At 34.1% G+C, this 20511-nt stretch overlaps 1 protein-coding gene across 1 annotated transcript in view; it reads left to right on the top strand.

Annotated features, from left to right (window-relative positions):
- The window catches only part of MICAL3 (microtubule associated monooxygenase, calponin and LIM domain containing 3), a 254496-nt gene that overhangs the window by 86140 nt on the left and 147845 nt on the right, over positions 1–20511 (top strand).

Here is a 20511-nt window from a genome sequence, read left to right as displayed (position 1 = left end):
TATCATAAATGAAAACAATTTAAAAAGTGTAAAATGCTATTTGGATACTCAGTGAGAAGATAGGGAAAGATAAGTATGAGTTAACCCAGAGCTGGATAAATGCTTAGGGAATTAGAAGGGAAGGAAGGTTTAAGCCACAATTTAGTCTTTTGAATCAAAATACTATGCACAGTTTCCACTCTTATGTATCTTTTGTTCAGGAAGGAACTAAAGCAAAATAGAAATAACCAGTGATTTTTGACATTATAACAAACTATTTCCCCAAGGATGATAACTCTCATCAGAAGAGTCTTAGTCGATGGTAAAAAAAAAAAAAAAAAATGAGCAGCAATTGTTTTTGGTATATAACTTTTGAAGAGAAATTCATTGTGTGGATTCCTTCCAGAAAAAACACTTTAATTAGTATGTAGAAAAAGAAATTACAGAGATTAAAGAGGGCGAAATGGGTTGTTAGTAACCTGTCTGGGAGGTAATAGAGGTCAGTGTTTCTGGGATTATCTGCCCTAGAAAAAGAATTTTTCAGTATAGGAATAACAGAATTAGCAGAATTCAAGCATTATATACTTCCTGAATTTGGCTCTTGATTGCCTTCTCTATTTCATAAGTCCAATTATATATCCTTAGCCATTTTTACAAATATGCCTGTATTGAATGAGATATTTCTTTTAGGAAAGAAAACCAGGGCCTAGGGATTAAGGAAGACAGAATTTATATCCTATTAAGTAAGTGATGGGCAACATATCTCATGAGCTCTTTATAAGTCGTCAGCTTCTCAGTCTAGTTAAAAGCCTGGGCTTCTCTGTTAGACTTCCCAACTGCCTTCCAGATTCTATTAACTAATGAGTTATAAGATTCTTTGATATTTTCAAAACTTCAATGAATTCATCATAAGTTGCTTTGAAATATATTTTTTAAAATGTCCAGTTACCTTCAAGAATGAACAGTTTCTGGACTTACATAAACTATATCTTTGGCTATCAGAATTTTCATCTGTCATGTTACAAAAAGATTGGTATAATGTATTCTATAATAATGAGGCCAGGGAAATGTCAAGCATAATGTCTTGCATATTGAAGACATTTAATTAAATGTATGTGAATGAATGTGTAGATCAATAGATTAAAGAACTCTCTTAACAGAGCACTTTGGGAACTGCTGTTTTATTCTTGATGTGAAATAGCGCGTATACTATCAGACATCGTCTGTTAGTTTTACTTAATTTTTTTCCCCCTCTTTGTTTTAAAATCATTGTTACATTGGATTATAGCCCTCTCCTATTTGGGAAACCAATATATAATGAAGCAATAAAAAAAATCAATAAAAATGATTTTTAAAAAATCAGAATCCCGGTAACACTACTCCAGGCAACCCCTACTGTCTCCACCTTTATCTTAATAACTATTCTGTCTTAGAGAATATTGAGCCTATTTATTGCCAGCTGCCTTGCCTCCCACCTCAAAATCTTTCTAAATGTTCACATCTTTCTCCTGAGAGGTGGAAATACCTTTTTTTGCCAAAAGTAGCTCTGAGTAACATCTACTCCAGTCTTTTCAGGAGGTTGTCCAGGATGTCACAGAGAAGCAGTGGGACAGTGTGACCCAACCTTCTGATTTTGAGGATCCTTTGCAGAAAGGCAGCTCTTGCCAGCCATCCTGAATAAAAAGAAGGCTTCATTGAGGTTTATCATGAAGTAACTGAGGAAAATGGTAGCATGTCCTGGAGGTTGCTATATGGCTACAGTGAAGGTTGGGAGAGGATTGTGTAATCTGGAAACATGATCTCCTTGAGGTTTTGTCATTGTGGTGGTGTTATTGTTGCCAGTAGATCTTTGAGTAAAGATAATAAAAATACAGTTTCAGAAGGAATAATAGGCAACAAGGGATATGGACCTGTGACATAAGGCTTTAGGAAAAAAGGAACAGCATTTATTATATAGGTTTTCTTCAAATAGGAATTTATTTTTGTATTGAATTTTCTCCTACATTCTGCTGAGTATGTGGTATTCTTTTTTTTCCCCCTTCTCTCATTTTGTATTTAAGTATTTGAAAAAAAAATTAGGAAAAAGAAGGAACAGTCAGAATGGAAGAGGGGTGGTCAGTAGTTTATGGAATACATTTATTTACTTCTCATTCCTGGACCTAATTAGATTGTAAACTCTAGCAGGGGTCCTCAAACTCCGGCCTGCAGGCCAGATGCAGCATCTGAGGACGTTTATCCCCCTCACCTAGCGCTATGAAGTTTCTTTATTTAAAGGCCCACAAAACAAAGTTTTTGTTTTTACTATAATCCGGCCCTCCAACAGTCTGAGGGACAGTGAACTGGCCCCCTATTTAAAAAATTTGAGGATCCCTGCTAAGGGGTATGATTATATTATATTTTCTTCTTGAGAGCTTATAGACATACACTTACCAGCAGCAGTCGGCATTTAACTTAAGTCCTCATCTTGTTTTTGGTGAATTAGCTGAAAAATCTCCATGTGATATGTATGTCCTGAGTCCTTGACTCTGATAATGCTGTAGTCACAAAGTAATTCTTTTATTTGGTAAATGGATGTAGCAGATAAATGCTAGATTGGATGTAGCTACATCTGTTTTGTTCAAAGCTTCTGGCATCTAACACTTAAATTTTTTTTTATTTAAATGATTTTTTTTTTCTTTGTCTAAAGGGATAGGAAAGATAGATTCAATTCTCATAGGTTCAGAGATAGATTATTTGGGTCTCTTGGATTCTCTGGCTGCTTGGCCATCTTTTTGCTTCTTTAAAATCATGTTGGAGATTATATAGGAACAGGTGGTGAAGCTCAAAGCTCTTTAGTTTGGCTTCTTGTCAGCAGTTTTGAAGAAAAGATGTAATGAGAGAGTAGATGGAATGCTGTGATTTAAGTCATAATTTCAGTTGTCTACTCTGTACCTACCTCTCCCACCTTCTCCTGCTCCTTTTTTGTACTAAATAACTGGGGTGGGCTGGGGTGGGGGGTGAACAACAAAATATCTTCAAATCATTAAAGCAATATTATGAGAGAAATTACTTATTCTGTGTTGTTCCACAGCTCAGTAGCAGGCTCAATGGTTAAAAGTTGAAGGGGGAATTTGTGGGAGGAGTTCCTTAGACTTAGTAGATGAAAGAAGCTATCAATTATAATAGTCCCCAGAAGGAATCAACTGCTTAGCTATCTAGGGAATTTACAGTCACTGGAAATATTAAAGCAGAAGCTAAGCAGCTTCTTGAAAAGGTGGGAGGAGAGTAAATGGGAAATGACTGATCAGGATTTCAGGCAGGTATTTGAACTTAATTGGCACTTATAAAGTACAGTTCTACAAAAATTTTTATAAACCTACTATATTTAAAATTAATTGTTCTTAGGTCCCTCAAATGTGAAGATTAAAGTGATAGTTCTTTATGCATATGCTACTAGGCCAGGAGGACATGCACATAGGTAAGAAAATGCAAAGTAATTTGAAGAGGGAGATTATATTAACTGGAGGCATAAACGATTTCCCAAAGGAGGTAGCACTTGAGCTTAATCTTGAAGGGAAAATAGGCATTCTGCAAGGTAGAGATGAGGGCTATTTCAGGTTTGGGGGGGATGGTTTGTTCAGATGCACAGAGGAGGAAAATGATATGTTGAATCTGTTGAAGTTGTTGAACAGCTGTTAACCTATTTTCGTATATATAGAGAGCTTACAAAGGAGAATTAATATAAAAAGTCTGGAAAGGTAGGATGGAGCCAGATTGAAGAAACTTGAAATGCCAGGCTAAGAAATCTGTGCTTTTATCTGTGAGACAATGGAAAGCTGTTGTGTTTGAGCAGCAGTGACATGGTTGGACTCATGCCTTAGGAAGATTACTTTGGAAGCTGTAAGGAAGAAAGGAATGAATAAAGCATTTTTAAAAAGCTAATACTATAATAGTAGCTAATACTAATTAATAATGTATTTTAATACTAGCTAATACTAATTAATACTAATAAAATAATTAGTATTAATTCCTATAATACCTAGTATTTACTTACTATTTTAAGGTTTGCAAAGCACTTTACAATTATTGCCTCATTTTATCCTTATAACCATCCTGGAAGGTTATGTAATTATTATTCTCATTTTACAGATGGGAAAACTCAGACAGTTTAAATGATTTGCCCAGGATCACACAGTAAATGGGAGGGCAGATTTGAATCAAGGTCTTCTTGACTTCAAGCTCATCTGAGCCATCTAGCTGTCCACTAAGCAACTTAGCCACCTTCTACACACAATTTACTTTGTGCAAAGTATTGTGCTAAGTGCTAGTGATATAAATAGAAAAATACAATGGTCGCTCTTTCAAAGGGACTATTCTAATGGGAGAGACAGCACATATAGAAAGTTGTAAGTCAGGTGGATAAGTCCAGGTCCTTGGGGTGTAGCAGCAAAGCAGCTGCTGATACCTCTTAGGCAAGAAGGAAAGAGAGAGAATGGAAATAGAAAAACTATTGGAATAGTGGAAGTGAAAGGGAATGAGTCTTACTAGTTACCATATGAGTAGGGAAGAAAGTAATGGATATAAGAACTTTTGTACAACTAGAATTGATAAAACATGGCATTAGAATTTTTGACTCACACATTATATTGCTGAGTTTGCAGTCTACTTAACACCCCAGATCCTGTTTACAGAGGTATTGCTGTCTCCATGTATGCATTGGAGATGATTTTTGCACCTAAATAAAGTAAAACTTAATATTTCTTGCTAGATTTAGCCTCCTTAAGACCCTTTTGGACACTAACTCTCGGATGTTAGCCATCCCTCTCAGCTTTGTGTCAACTGCAACCTTGCCAAGTATACCTCCAAGAATGACTTTATTCAAGTTACTAATAAAAATCTTAGACATCATGGATTTCTTGGGTATTAAAATGGAGTCCTCCTGCCATATTGACCCTGAAAAATTAACAAGTACTCTCAGTCCCTGCTGTGAATCTAGGTGATGGTATTATTTTATAAAATCTATCTCTCAGTAATGATTGTTTGAGACATTTTGCTAAAATCAAGGAAAAGTATATATATGTAAGATATATATAGCCTATTAGTTGTATACCTTCATCTACTAGTTTAGTAATCCTGTCAAAAAAAAAAAAGAAGAAGAAATGAGATTGCTCCTGACATCACAGATTAATGGTGATTTTTTTTTTTTTTTGGTAATTGTCACTTTCTTTTCATTCAACCATCTCTTTAATGATTCTTTCATGAATTTCCCCAGAAATCAAAACCAGAGTCACTGGATTATAGCTTTTGCTTATTCTGTCTTAGTTTCATTCTACCATCCCAGGAGAGTACACTTTCCTTTTCCTTGGTATCTTTCCTTCAATTCTTCCTTTTCTCATGGACTCAAATGACTATAAACTGGGATATCTTAACATCCTGGGATGCTTTTGAGTCTACAATCCAGAGATATTCCAGCTTGGATGTGTGTTCCCTTAAAGACAAACAAAAAGAATCTTTCCCATTTTTCCATAGTTTTAATAGTTGAAATTATGGCTTACATGAACTTGACTTATAACAGAAGGTGGCCCCTCCTCATTTCATGATTTACAAATTGGTCCAGTCACATTCCACTGTACCAGTTAGGACCCTGGTTTTCTAAGAACTAGCTAATCTGTCTCTCCCTGCTTCTTATCCCCTCCACATAATTGCTGTATTCCCTTATCATAAGAGAGTGAATAGTGATATATACCATAGCCCTCTGACATCCTTTGGTTCTGCTTGTTGTAAATGAAGAAAAGCTGCCTTTTGACTATGGGAACTGAGTGTGGACCACAACATAGCATTTTCACTCTTTCTGTTATTTGCTTGCATTTTTATTTTCCTTCTCAGTTTTTTCTTTCTAGATCCAATTTTTCTTCTGCAGCAGAATTACTGTATAAATATGTATACATATATTGCATTTAACATATATTTTAACATATTTAACATGTATTGGACTACCTGCCATCTAGGGGATAGGATGGGGGAAAAGAGGGGAAAATTTGGGACAGAAGATTTTACAAGGGTCAGTGTTGAAAAAATTACCCATGCATGTTTTGTAAATAAAAAGCTTTAATAAAAATTTAAAAAAAGAAAAGAAAAGAAAAACTGCTTCTTGATGACTTTCTCATTCAAATTTTAAATGAGGTTAGAATTAAAAATCCATTTTCTCCCTGGGAGGCACGGGGGAAGAGGATTGGTCTGGAATATTGTAATGTAATATATTTTCTGAGTGGCTCTTTTACCTCTAGGCCTCTTCTTCCCCATTAGAATGTAGAGAAAAATGCATGAATCTGGACTAGGCTTATTTTAAGTAATGGCTCTTGAACTAGTGGATATTAAGGGGAAAGGACATGCCTGACTAGGACACTGCTTTAGATCAATGTTTCTTAAAGCATAATTTGGGATTCCATAAGACCATTTCAGGGGGTACAAAAAGTCAAGACTATTTTACTCATAGTACTAAGACAGTTTCACTTCTAATATGGTAAACTATAACTCACGTAAATAAAGGATCTCTGCATGGGTGATTTTTATTTTATTTTATTTCTGAAGATCCTCAGCTATCTATACTTACTTTAAAAAAAGAAAGAAAGAAAGAAAGAAAATACCTTAGTATTATTAACTTTGTGGACTTTACATTTGTGAACTACTACTGTAGATACTAGTGTGAGGTCTTTTGTGCAGAAGCAGCTCAGGATTCCCATTATAAGTGTTTTGAGATTAAAGGATGATTCTGGACCTAGAAGCCAATTGTCTTTGACCAGTATCTGGTAAAGCATTGTCTCTGAAACATTATGGGCTTGATAGGAGGACTTGTGGAAAGTGGAAAGACCGTGAATTCTTTCCATTCTAGGCTGCTGTTCACTGCTTCTGTGATGCAGATAAGATGCTGTGATTTCCCCTCTGGTATTATGGGTTCTGTACTTGGAAAAGGAGATAAGTAAGATGCTGGGCATATTTATAGTCTGTTGCCTTTCACTGAGCTCCTTATACAATCATTGTCAAGATAGTTAATACTCTCTGAGCCCCAACCTGTTCTTTAAGTCTTCAAAGATCATGAAAGAAGGAGCATTAATGTTCAAGTATTGGAGTAGTGTGGATAGACATTTAATTGGCAGGACTTTAATTTGGGGACATCTTACCAATTTTGATTGAGCATGGGTGGCCAAATACTCTCTGGATTTTTCACTTGGTTGTCCTAACACTAATACCACTATTTAATTTAACTAAATAACTGAATTAAAATTACTCATGAAGAGCTTATTTTTTCTGATAAGGGCCCTCCTGAGTATCTGAATCATTTGGAAGTTTTAATATCTGGGAAGGGAAGGTCTTCCATTTTTCTTTTTGACTAGTGGACTCCGCTCAGCTTCTGATAAGTTTTAGTCTTGTTATGGGGCTCCTTATTTCTAAGAAATTAGGAGATCAGGGGATTTTTAAAACTTGTAATTTCTGAGTCTAAGGTACCTGATGGCCAAGATACTGATCTCTGAGGAACAATGCAGAAAGCTAAGAGATAAGAGAAGTATTTTAATATTTTTTTTATTTACCAGTAGGAACATTCATGAAACTACAACTGAAAGGGCTGATTCAAAACAGCCGTGATAAGAACACCCGTTTCCCCTTTACTTTGTTGTGTAAAACTTAATGGAAACCTCTGCTTTTTGCTATTTGAAGCAGCTATTTCTAGCACTGAGATGAGAGTATTTATGTTTGTCCTCTGTCATTTCATTTAGGTAAGCCTCTCCCAACAGTATTCTTAATTTTTTTTGATAGTTTTTTATTTACAAGACATATGCATGGGTAATTTTTCAACATTGACCCTTGCAAAACCTTTTGTTACAACTTTTCCCCTCCTTTCCCCCACCTAGATGACAGATAGTCCAATACATGTTAAATATGTAAAAGTATATGTTAAATATAATATATGTATACATATTTATACAGTTATCTTGCTGATCTAGAAAGAAGATTTAAAAAAAACCTGAGAAGGAAAACAAAAATGCAAGCAAACAATAACAAAGTGGAAATGCTATTGTGGTCCACACTCATTTCCCATAGTTCTCTTTCTGGAGAACAAGTGGAACTGGTTTGGATCATCTCATTGTTGAAGAGAGCCCCGTCTATCAGAATTGATCATCATATAATCTTGTTGTTGAAGTGTATAATGATCTCCTGGTTCTGCTTACTTCACTTAGCATCAGTTCATGTAAGTCTCTCCAGACCTCTCTGAAATCATCCCCAAGCAGTATTCTTACAAACAGATCTTTCCAGATTTTGTTTTCTGTGTGGTTTTAACAAGAATATATTTGAATTGTATTAACATAGATCTCGCTCTTCTTTTTTTTTTTTTTTTTTTTTTGTTTTGTTTTGTTTTGTTTTAATTAATCTTCTCGGTCTTTACCACCACGTTCTCTAGACTCCAGAAATTTCATGGGATCCATGAACTTGAATGGGGAAAAAACTTTATTTTATGAGTTTCTAGTTTCAATAGGGATATAGGCTTCCCCTACATTTTAAGAAGGGATTCATAGGTCTCACCAGATTGCCAAAAAACAACAAAAAATAAAACATTGCTTTGATATCAAGAGATATTGCTGTTATTGGGTCAAAGAATAAACATAATTTAATGATTTGGGGGTTGTATTCTTCGCACCAGCTTTTCCAAACCTCCTCTTTATTTGATGTTTTATACTACTACTTGTCTTCCATCCTTTTAGAAGATCATTCTTTCATTGTATTATGAAAATAAAGACTTTTTGTCCTGAGTACTCTTTTCCTCATGTTCTTAATCTCAAAATCCCTCATCTTGATCCTCTCATTCTTTCTCCAAGTCCATTTTCTTGACATACAGGTAGCTAACCAAGGTCAGGAACTATTTCTGTACTTGATTACCTGCTGGAGAGTGCTTTTTGGACTATTCTTTCTCTTTGATCTTCAGTCTCGTTTCATCTGTTCTCTCCCTGCTCATTAACATATAGACATTGTCAGTTCTCCTCTGTCCTTAAAATATATATATATATATATCTGTCCTTAAAATATGTATATATATCAATCAAAAGTTCTTCTTGACCCTACCATCTCTTCAGACTATCATACTATAGTTCTCTCCTCCCTTTCAGGCAAATTCTTTGGTGGATCATCATCTTTGTAAGGCACTATCTTCTCTATCTACCCTTCCTTCAGATTTTCTGTATCTATTGAAGGTAGCACTTTTCTTCATTGTAAACATATAGTCAAGCTTGACCCCCTTATTCTTTCTTAGTTCTTTGGCCCCTTTTCTGTATCCAAACAATGACCAAGTTATTCCATCTCCTGCCTTCAGGAAATAGAATGTACTCCTTCCTAATTTCTTCTTCTTGTCTTCCTTCAAGACTACTCTTACATTACTGTTGGAAATATTTCCTGTTCCTCTTAGCTGTTGGAGGTCTGTCCTTCCTCAAATCATTTTAGATTTGCTTATTCGTTTACATCATGTTCTCCCCAGTAGTATAACAGTACCTTAAGGGCATGGAATGTCATTTTTGCAGTATTAGCCACTCACTAATTGTTAATTGAATTTTATTAAATTTCCTCATGGATGAAAAAGGGTCAAATTTGTATTTGGAGAGATACTTGGAAGCTATAGAAAAGCATCAAAACATTTAGAAAGTCATAGGAAATTATTAGAATTTCCAAAAGTAAAATATGAGGTTAGATAAGACAACCCAGAAAAAAGAGAAAGGGTGATCACGCTTTTTAACTTCAACAATGTTCATGGCTTACTTTTTGGGTTTTTGGGATTTGTTTGTTTTTTTAATCCTGTAATTCTCACAATTACTTAGTGTCTACATTTGTAAATAACAATAATCACAGCAGAGAGCTGTGAGAATTCAAGGCACTGTGGATATTCCAATATTCCAACACAAAACAAAAAAATCAGAATTCTTCAAAGACATCCTCTACTCTTAAGTTCCTTCCCTGAGCATACTTTCCAACTCTGAGATGTGTTTAGACCAGTTATATCCCTGACTGATTGAGGTGTGAGGAAGAATATTTCGTAAGCTCCTTAGAGAGTCTCTGTTTTGCATAGATCCTGAGAATTGCACATCTGTTAGTATTAAAATAACCCTGAATGGTAATAGTGTAGTGGCTGGGGAGGAAATACCTCTTAAATTTATTGACTGATTCTGTATAGTCAAATTCTGTTTGGATTACATATGTGTGTGTGTGTGTGTGTGTGTGTGTGTGTGTGTGTGTGTGTGTGTGACATGATTTCTTTCCTGCTTATCCCAGGAACTAGAGAATGAGTATAATAGTTATGAGTCAGTGACATTATTATTGTAAATAGAAACATAAACTCTGTTCTTGCATGTACCTTGCACTCATTATGTGTCTCTCCAGCAATTCTCTGTGCCAGCCAAGGAATGTTCAAGACTTCTGAGTCAGCAGTCAGCTGCCACGAGATAAAACATGCAGGATATTGTCTCCTGGCACAAATACCAGGTGCATGTATGGATCTCCTTGAGAGCTGGCACAACCAAATCCTCTTTCTTTGTCTGGTTTCTTCAGCTCTCTTCCCCAACCTTCTACTCCCTCCCCCTCTGCAACCCTGCAACAAAACTCTTGTATTTCCAGGATTTCTAACTCTTTAACTGCAGATTTCAATATCTCTAAGGTGCTATATATAGAATGCATAATTTTTATAGGATGGTTTAGGGTCAACGAGGCAAGAAGATTCAGAGAAAGATCATAAAAAAGTAACATTTGGGTTTTATATTTTTAGGAATAAATGGAGTACCTATTAGTCATCATAAAATAAAAATAGGATGACACACTTTCTTCTCCTTTATATAACACGTGATTTGAGTTCAATTCATGTATAAAATAAGACAAATAGGAAAAAAGAGAAGGAAAGTCATAGCTTAAACATAGCAAAACTAGCTAACAGCAGAATCCTAGAATATCCCCAGCTGGAAGGGATCTCAGGCCAGTTTATTCCTGAACCAGAATTTCTTCTACTGCATACCTAATAACTGATCATCCAGCCTTTACTTGAAGAATTTGAGTAGGAGTATGGGGGATTAGGACAGGACAACCAATACATCTTGTAAGTCGATTCCACTTTGGAATCATCCTAACTGTTGAGAAGTTTTCTCCTTATATTAGGCCTTAGTCTGATCTTTACAACTTCTACCTATAATTGCTGACTTCTTGGACTAAGCAGAACAAGTATAATCCTTTCACTTACAGTTTTTCACATTGTTTCTCATCATAGACTTGTCATTTCTAAATCTCCCAGATAACTGTCCCATCCTGAGGCCATCATTTCAAGGAACCACAGCAAAATGGATAGAATGCTGAACTTGGAATTAGAAACACTGAAATTCATATCTTCTCCACTACTTAACACCTGTGAGACAATAGGCAAATCACTTTTCTGAGCCCTACCTTCCTTGAATATATAACAAGATAGATAATACTTGTAATTTATAGCTCACAAATTTTTTATGAAGTTCTAGTCGGATAACTGATATGGACCTCAGAGTGACATATGAATATCAGCTTTCATGTCTTTTTTTTTTTTTTTTTTAATTCTTTCTTGTTTCTCTTGCCTTTCCTAAAATGTGATCTTTAGAATGAAATGTGATATTCCACATGTGGTCTGATCAGGGCAGAATAACGTAGACATTTTCCTTCTTGTAATATAGTCTTTCTTTGTGGGTCGGGAGAGGAGAGCTGACATATTCACAGTATTGATTGGGCTTAGCAGTGCACTAAAATTGCCAGGTATTTTTCAGATAAAGTACTATCTCACCATGACTGTAGTAAGTTTCTAAATGTGCTTTGGCTTGCCAGTTAGACACTCCAAACACTTCTGAAGTCTTCCTTCTGCAGTCATTTGGTTTGCAAAGTAGGAAATGTGAGGCAGCCCAGGAGAATACATCTTGTGTAGTTTTACACTTGGTGGCTGTCACATTGTTCTAGGAACCAACCTGCCTCTTTATCTCTTGTCACTAGTGACCTACAGGTCTTAATCTCTTTCATCCTATGTTTAGTATTTGTCATTTGGAAGCAGATATTTGACTGCTGTCCTAGAACTGTGGGTGAAATTTTGGGGGGATTATTGGGTCAAAGGGGGCTCCAATAATGCCTGAGTAAGATAGGTTGATGGTAATATAAGTATTCTGCAGTTTGTGTCTAATGGCAGCAGATGGGTTGGTGGATGGGGAGGGAGGAGGGAAAAAAAAAGGAAAAAAAGTTACATGATAACTTTATTATATATTTTAAAAGAATAGCAAGTTGTAAATAATAGATTTGTAGTTTCATGTACAATCATCTTTTTTTCTATTTTCCTGTTACGGAAATACATGTTTTATTTCTTAAGTTTGGATAAAATAAAAAAAATTTTAAAATAGGTGTAATGTAGTGAAATAATTATCCTGGCTTGAAGCCTATATGAAAACATTGTAAAGAGTGCATGATTAAAGTTCTGAACCATGTGTCAGAAGATGTTTATTATAACTACTGTTTTAGCCACTAACATTGAGACCCTAAGAAAGTCATCTTTTCCTTTCTTCACTGATAGAATAAGAATGTCATTTAAATGATCTCAATGGACAGTTTCATCTCTATGATATTAATACATAAATAAAAATGATCTTTAGTACTACATTTAAAAAAATGAAAAGAAACGTTTCATTTGAAAGCTAATCAGCAAATGTTTTGTAAGTGATTGTGAACTTCTAGCTGAATTGACTGCCTCAAATGCTATTTATTATCTAAGAACAACTTACTGTGAGTGAACAACTTAGGTAATTTTTTTTAAAAATTTATTTGAAAAATGATAGAATAACTTTCAGCTGAACTTAGCACAATAGAAACATGAAATGTCAGCGACATACGTTAAACACTTTAAATAATTTCATCAAGAACCCAGCTCTACTCAACAATGAGGTGATTCAGGCCAATTCCAATAGACTTGTGATAGAGAGCCATCTGCATCCAGAAAGAGGACTATGGGGACTGAATTTTTGAATCACAGCATAATATTTTCACCTTTTTGTGGTTGTTTGCTTGTTTGTTTTTTCTCTTTTTTCCTTTTTAATCTGATTTTTCTTATGTAGCATTATAAATACAGAAATATGTTTAGAAGAATTAGACATGTTTAACCTATATTGGATTACTTGCTATCTAGATAAGGAGGTGGGAAAGAGGGAGGGATAAAAATTTGGAACACAAGGTTTTACAAGGATGAATGGTTTTTGTTTATTTTTGTTTTTCTGAGGTAATTGAGGTTAAGTGTCTGAGGTCAAATTTGAACTCAAGTCCTCCTGACTTCAGTGCTCTACACCACCTACCTTCCCCTACAAGGGTAAATGTTAAACTATCTTTGCATGTATTTTGAAAATAAAAAAGTTATTATTTTTAAAAAGTTTCATCAAGAAACTGTTAGAAACTAAGGACTTTGCATTGGAAGAAATATTGTAAAATGAACCACAAAGATAATTAATATTGATTGATTCATTGTTAGCCACTTGACTCAAAGTCCAAATTTTAAGTCATTTCCTAATATAGGATGAATCTTAGTGGTTTCTAAATATGCTGATGTTCAGAATCTCATCTGAAATTATTCTCATGATCATTTGGAATATTATTATAAGATTGTTTTAAGTTGAATTTCTGAACCAAAAAAAAATTCTTTGAGACTGATAAATTTTCTTCATTCATCTTTAACTTAATTTCTGCTTTTTCTGTACTAACTCCCTCCTGCACTAGTTTTTCAAAAATGTATCTTATTGGATTCTTAGTATATCCATTTCAGCAGTAATTGAATGGTATTATGAATCTTGGCACCAAAGTATAACTGGGAACAAAGGAAAACTTTTTTTTTTTTAAATAAAAGACAAACAAAACCAGATAAGACCAGGTATACCCCAAATATCTTCTACTAGTCAATCAAAAAAAAAAAAACTGTCTGAGTTTATGTGGTTGCAGTTTTTGTGTAACTGTCAGAAGCAAAACAAGCCTTGGAAATCCCCGCAAATACTCACAGGGTAAAATGAGGCTCTGACTCACTGGGAACCTTGTTTCTTCTCCTTTTTCAACCCTTCTTTAACCTCCCTTATTATAGTTCTTGAACACATCTTCCATAGACTTTGCCTCTTTCTCATACCACTCATTTAACTTTTAAAGAAAGGGCTGCAATAATTAGTGCCCAGATAATATTAGGAAGCCTAAAGCAACATCTCTAGCAGTACTTTAGGTAGACTTCCCGTAAATAATTTTAGACAATGTGAAAATGAGACGTAATTAGTTGAAATCTGTACCATTGGAAGGAAGACTCACATAAGTGTATGTCATAGTCACTAAAGTCCTGAAGTGATCAACTAATAACAATAATAGCCTGCATGATGTTAAGCACCAGGGATATAAAGAAAGGAAGGGGGGAAAAGCATTCCTTAACTCTCAAGAACCTCACAGATTGATGGAAGAGACAATATGCAAATCGTTGTGTTCAAGCTGGGTATATGTACAGATTATATAGAAATAATTTCAGAAGAAATGCACTATGATTAAGGAATTTTTGGGAATGCTCTTGTAGAAGACAGAGCTAGATTTGTTTTAAATGAAGCACAGTATATAAATAGTGGGAGAGGTACTTTATGCCTAGAAAGATCGTGTGGATCAAGCATGTAAATGCCAAACAAGTATTTTATCTTAGAGGCAACAGGAAACCATTGGAACTTCTTAAGCAGAGTGTTCACAGATAGAAATTTTGTGATCTGGAGAAATTGCTCAACTTTTCCACAGATCTATGGGATTTTTCCCTAGATCTCCTCACTGTCTTCCTTTTATGGGGGAAAATAAATAAAAAGTTTAATTTCTTTCCTTGATACCTATCCCATGACTTTTTTCACATTATAGTCTTGTTAAGTAATTAACTCTTACATATATTTGATTTAGCAGATGAAACAAGTACCCCCTTCCTTGATATTTCATTGTAAATTTAATATATATTCTTTGAAATAAAATGTTGTCGTTGAATTCTCAATAGAAGATACTTCAGAGGTCACCTACTTTTTAAATATATATATATATATATAATTTTATTTTATAATAACTTTATATTGACAGAATCCATGCCAGGGTAATTTTTTTACAACATTATCCCTTGCACTCGCTTCTGTTCCAATTTTTCCCCTCCTTCCCTCCACCCCCTCCCTTAGATGGCAAGCAGTCCTATATATGTTAGATATATTGCAGTATATCCTAGATACAATATATGTTTGCAGAACCGAACAGTTCTCCCGCTGCACAGGGAGAATTGGATTCAGAAGGTAAAAATAACCCGGGAAGAAAAACAAAAATGCAAATAGTTCACATTGATTTCAGGGGTCACCTACTTAAACCTACTTGATTAGTAATCCCCCTCAACATGGATCCCCTTTTGGAACAGTCCCCATTTCCCTAACCTTGTTCCTGTAACAATAAGAAGCCACTGCATGCAACTCTATTAGAAGTACTTCTTTTGTACTTATTAAAAAGAAAAAGTTATGTCCTCATGAATCAAGATGGATCTTCTTTTTTTAAAAAAAACCATGTTGAATGACCCAGGGATCCCACTGACAAATACTCGGGTCACATGACAAGAAGAAAGGCCCCACACTAAAATTTTTATATATTAACATATATGATACACTACAATATACACTACAATATTTTATATATTACCTATATGATACACTACAATATTCAATAGCCCACTCTTTATAGTAGCAAAGAATTAGAAACACAGTAAATTCCTATTTGGAGGATGACTAAATAAGATGTAATATATAAGTGTAATGGGGCATTACTGTTCTGTAAGAAATAATGAATGTGATGAATGTAGAGAAAACTGGTAAAACTTATAAAATGATACAAATTAGGGAGGAAAAACCCAAGATATTTTACTATAATGTGGCAATGTAAATGGAAAGAACAAGAAGAATGTCAAAGCTGCTGCAAAACCATAAAGTATAGATATAAGAAGATGCTTCTACTTTTTCTTTTTAGAGGTAAGAGGCTCTGAGTATGAAACGCTGCATATATGTCAGATTTTTTTTGTCGTGTTAGTTTTGTTGAACTTTTCATCTTTAAAAATAATGTTTTTATTGCTACGAAAGAATAATTCTCTGGTAAATGAAGGGGAATACATTGGAAAATGTAGGTGACCTGAAAAGATTTTATTTTTTAAAAAATTTCAAAAGCTTTGATTTAGTATGTATTCTTTTCACTCTGCTTTTCTTTACTTCATATCAGTTCATATAAGTTATAGGTTCATAGATTTTAAAATAAAAAGGACTTTAGAATATAAATGTAGTTTGAAGCCAAGTCTTTGCCCTTTCTCTGAATTCTTTCTACTCATATACTATTGTTTGTTTACCTATTTTCTTAAGGGAATATACTTTTTTCCCCCCAGAATTTTTGCTGCTTCAGAAAGCACTGCTATTAATATTTGTTTTGTGTAAAAACATTTATCCATAAGTGATTGCAAGGGATAATGTTGTGTAAAAATTATCCTGGCATGGATTCTGTCAATACAAAGTTATTATTAAATAAAATTAAATTTAAAAAAAAAAAGTAAAAACATTTATCATTGACCACCTTGGCATATATGCTCATAGCCGTCTAGCAAACAAAATATGTGTCATATTTGTGTGATTCATGGCCTTTGGCCAAAGTTCCTGGTTTAGAGAAAACAATCTTGGTGTCTTCCTTCAAGAATCATACTATTTCTTTTAACAACAGAAAGGAAAAGATATTCATTTTCTATAGCATTCAGAATATTGGACAGATTTTATTTAATCAAATGAAAAATTTAGATTCATGTTTAAATCCAGAGACATGACAACTGTCATTTTCTCTCCCATGGGTCTCACTTTGGTCAGAGACCTTTAGAATCCTCCAGACTTATAGTATTTACATAGAATTGAAACTACCTTTCAACGTTCCTGCGGTCATTAAGAAGACAAGTAATCCATTCTGTCAGCGAGTCTCCCTCCCTGGAGATATACTGGAGTCATCTTGAATCAGCACAATTTTTAAATTTTCATTGTGAGCATTTACATCCTGGAAACTGGCAAAGGCTACAAATCGGGTCTTGGATTTGTTGTTTTGCTTATAGCCTAGACTTTAAGAAAGTGATGGACAGATTGCTTGCTTACTGGCTGGGTAGGGGAGGGAAGGAGAAATGTTTGGAACACAAAGTGTTGCAAAAATAAATGTTGAAAACTATCTTTACATGTATTGGGGAAAATAAAATATTATTGAGAAATAAATAAAAGGAAAGTGGTGGAAAAAATGTTAATTATGTACATTAAACTTAAAGGTATATCTTTTATGTATTTGTTTTTTGGAAAGCCAGTTGTAAGTATTTATCAGCATACTCTTGGTCCCAACTCCAGGGACCTAAATAATGATACCACTCTGAAATCCTTTAAGAAGGAGGTCATTGGAAAGATATTAAAAGTCATTAGAAAGCTTACTCCCACTTCCTTATCCCCATCCCAGAATCTTTATAGTCCATATAACTCATAGTTATCAATAAACGTCAAGGTCTCTTTGGGCTATCTCCAAGTCAAGGATCTCTCCCATGCTGCCCTTCAGATGTGATTCATAACTCTCACTTGAATCTCTTTGAATTTACACTTTCTGGAAACAGTTCAACAACATAAAAGACCTACAATTCCATTGTGGGTCCTTTTTTTTTTTCCTAAATATTTATTTTAACAATAGCATACTTCATAAATTAGTACTACACATTGTCCATTTTTTTAAAATCTTAGTTTTATTGTTTAAATTTGTCTTAACTTTTCTGATTATAATACAATAGAAAGGAAATTGTTCCTGAAGTTAGAGGACCATGATTCTAATTCTACTTCTGAAGATGCTTAGCTTTTATGATGCTAGGCAAATCACTTGAGCTCTAGTTTCTTCACCTATAAATAAAGGAATTGTACTAAATGGCCTTCTAGTTGGCCATTTATATTTCGTGTGTGTGTTGTGTACATTTACATATATATATATATTTGCTCTATTCATGCTGCATCAATTCATATCACTCTTATTTCTTTAAAATATTTTACATTTAATATAAGACTTACATGTAAAATATTGAACATTAATAAACCCCCCTAAAATTGTCTAACTTAATATGTACTATATATAGATCATAATTTTTCAGTTATATCTAAGTCCTTATCAGAATTCTTTGCCAGTTCTTACTCATTTTTATCTCTTACCTTCTAGTTAATGTGTATTCTATTTTCTGGTTCTGATTCCTTACTTTGCATTATTTCATAATAAAATCATTTCATAATGGATTTTCTCAATTTCTTTTCTTTGCTCTTGTTGGTCTTAATTATACCACAGCATTACATTGGTATACCACAATTTATTTAGCCATTCCCTGTTAAACATTTAGATTGGTTAGAAGTATGATTAAGTATAATGATATGATGACAATCTAAACTGATAACTTTTAAAATAACATTTGTAGGGTTTATTTTCCATATTTTTCTGACATTTTTATTGGTAGTTTTTTATGGGGTACTAGTATTCCATCATATTTGTATACCATCATTTGTTCAGTCATTCCTCATCAGTGGGCTGAATTTCCCCCCCAGTTTTTTGTGTTTGTTTTTTTAATAAATAGCTATAGATATATCTATATATAGATATTTATAAATAGATAGATATTCCCATAGTTAAGTCTTTCTTTATCAGTAAAAACTCCATTGAAAGTATAAATATCTACAGTAGAATTACAGGGGCAAAAGGTATAAAGATATAGTAACTTTTCTTGTATAATCCTAAATTGTTTTCCAAAATCATTTTTTCAACAGTGAATTAATGTACTTGTTTTCCTGCATCCCTCCAAATACGACATTTTTCAATGTTTTACCATTTTTGCCAGTTTGATAGATTTCCTTGAGTTGTTTTATTTTAATTTACTTTTCTCTGCTTAGTAAATATTATTAGCTATTTTTTGTGACTATTAGCACTTATAACTGTTGATAGTTTGTATTTCTTTAAATACTGTTGAGCATTGTTGACCACTGTTCTGGGGGAAAATAGCTCTTAAACCCGTAAAATCCTGAAGATTTTGGGTGCCACTCTATCAGAGATGTTTCATGAAAATATTTATACTTGGTCAATATCTCGTCTTCTTGTTCTGGCTTCATCCATTTTTGCAAAAAACTTTTTATTTATATTTAATCGAAATAGAACTATCTTCTGGATTTGCATTCTGCCTTCTTTTTCTAATACTTATGAATGGTTTTTCTTATATAATTTCTTTGATACTTTTGCTAATTCATGTTTTTATAAGAGACTAATAATTCTAAGATTATCTTGAGTTCAGCCTTCCAGCTCTTATTACTTTGGGTATAGGGTTCTCAGGCATCTTCTAGCGTTTCTTATAGTATTTCTTAAAATTCTTCTCTGTTCTAAGTTGTCTTGTTCTGCTCAAATCTCTCTACACATCAGAGTCCATAGCTTCATTCAGATTTCCTCTTTTCTACTTTATCAGTTTTCCTGTTCACCTTTATAAATTCTTTTTTTCATTGATCTTAATGCCAGATCTACTCTTGACTCTTACTGTTGTTCTGAGACTCTTCCAGTGTGCCTAAATTTGGCCTTTAAGAGGTATAGTTGAATATTAGTCTTTTTCTTTCTTTCTGGAGATTTATTTTCTTTAACCTCTAAAAATTTATTCAAATTCTATTATCATTATTTTGCTGACATTTTTCTTCCTTCCCTCATTTCTATTCAGTTTTTCTCCAATAACTTTTCCTTTTCTTGTTGTTTGTTTGCCTCCATTTGTCTCTTGTCTGAGATTGTGCAGGGGAACTGACAGTCATTCCATTATTTTTCTTAGCAGCTCTTGATTTGGCTTCAGGGCAGCAACAAAATGGGAAAGTTCCTGGACTAGATGGTTCCCTGCAGTCCCCTGAATGTGCTACCCTTCTAGGTAGCGTCTATCTTCAATGCACTTTTCCATCTCTAGTTTTTGTTCTATTGTGGTTCTGTTTTTTCCTTAAGAAAAGTCCAAGGGAATAGTCCATTCATGTGACCTGGATATGAATGTTATTCACACTCAACCAAAGGGTTGTCAAGAAGACTTTTGACTGGTTAAAGACAGGTAACATTCAGGAAGACCTTGCCAAGACTCTTCCTGGGCACACCTTTTACTGATAACTAATTGGTGAGCCATCTGTAGCCAATTGTTCTGACAGAGGAATCAGGAAGCCTTGTGGTCACTGTAATGCTGTCAGCACTTTTTAGTTCCAGTATTAAGAATCTTTTCAGGTAACAGGTGAACTTTCTTATTTAGTTAACACCTGGTCTATTTCTTATCACCAGCTCTCACTAATGATGTTATATCTCATACAATGTTTTATATAAGAGTAATAGCCAGATGCTATTAGAAGTACTCTCCTAATACTCTTCAGAAGGTGATTATAGGATATTAGAGGGGCAGGGATGTTT

Source organism: Antechinus flavipes, chromosome 5 (assembly GCF_016432865.1).
Source record: "Antechinus flavipes isolate AdamAnt ecotype Samford, QLD, Australia chromosome 5, AdamAnt_v2, whole genome shotgun sequence".
NCBI classification, from domain to species: Eukaryota; Metazoa; Chordata; class Mammalia; order Dasyuromorphia; family Dasyuridae; genus Antechinus; species Antechinus flavipes.
Note: the sequence above shows the minus strand (reverse complement) of the source record. Positions and strands in the feature narration are given on the sequence as shown.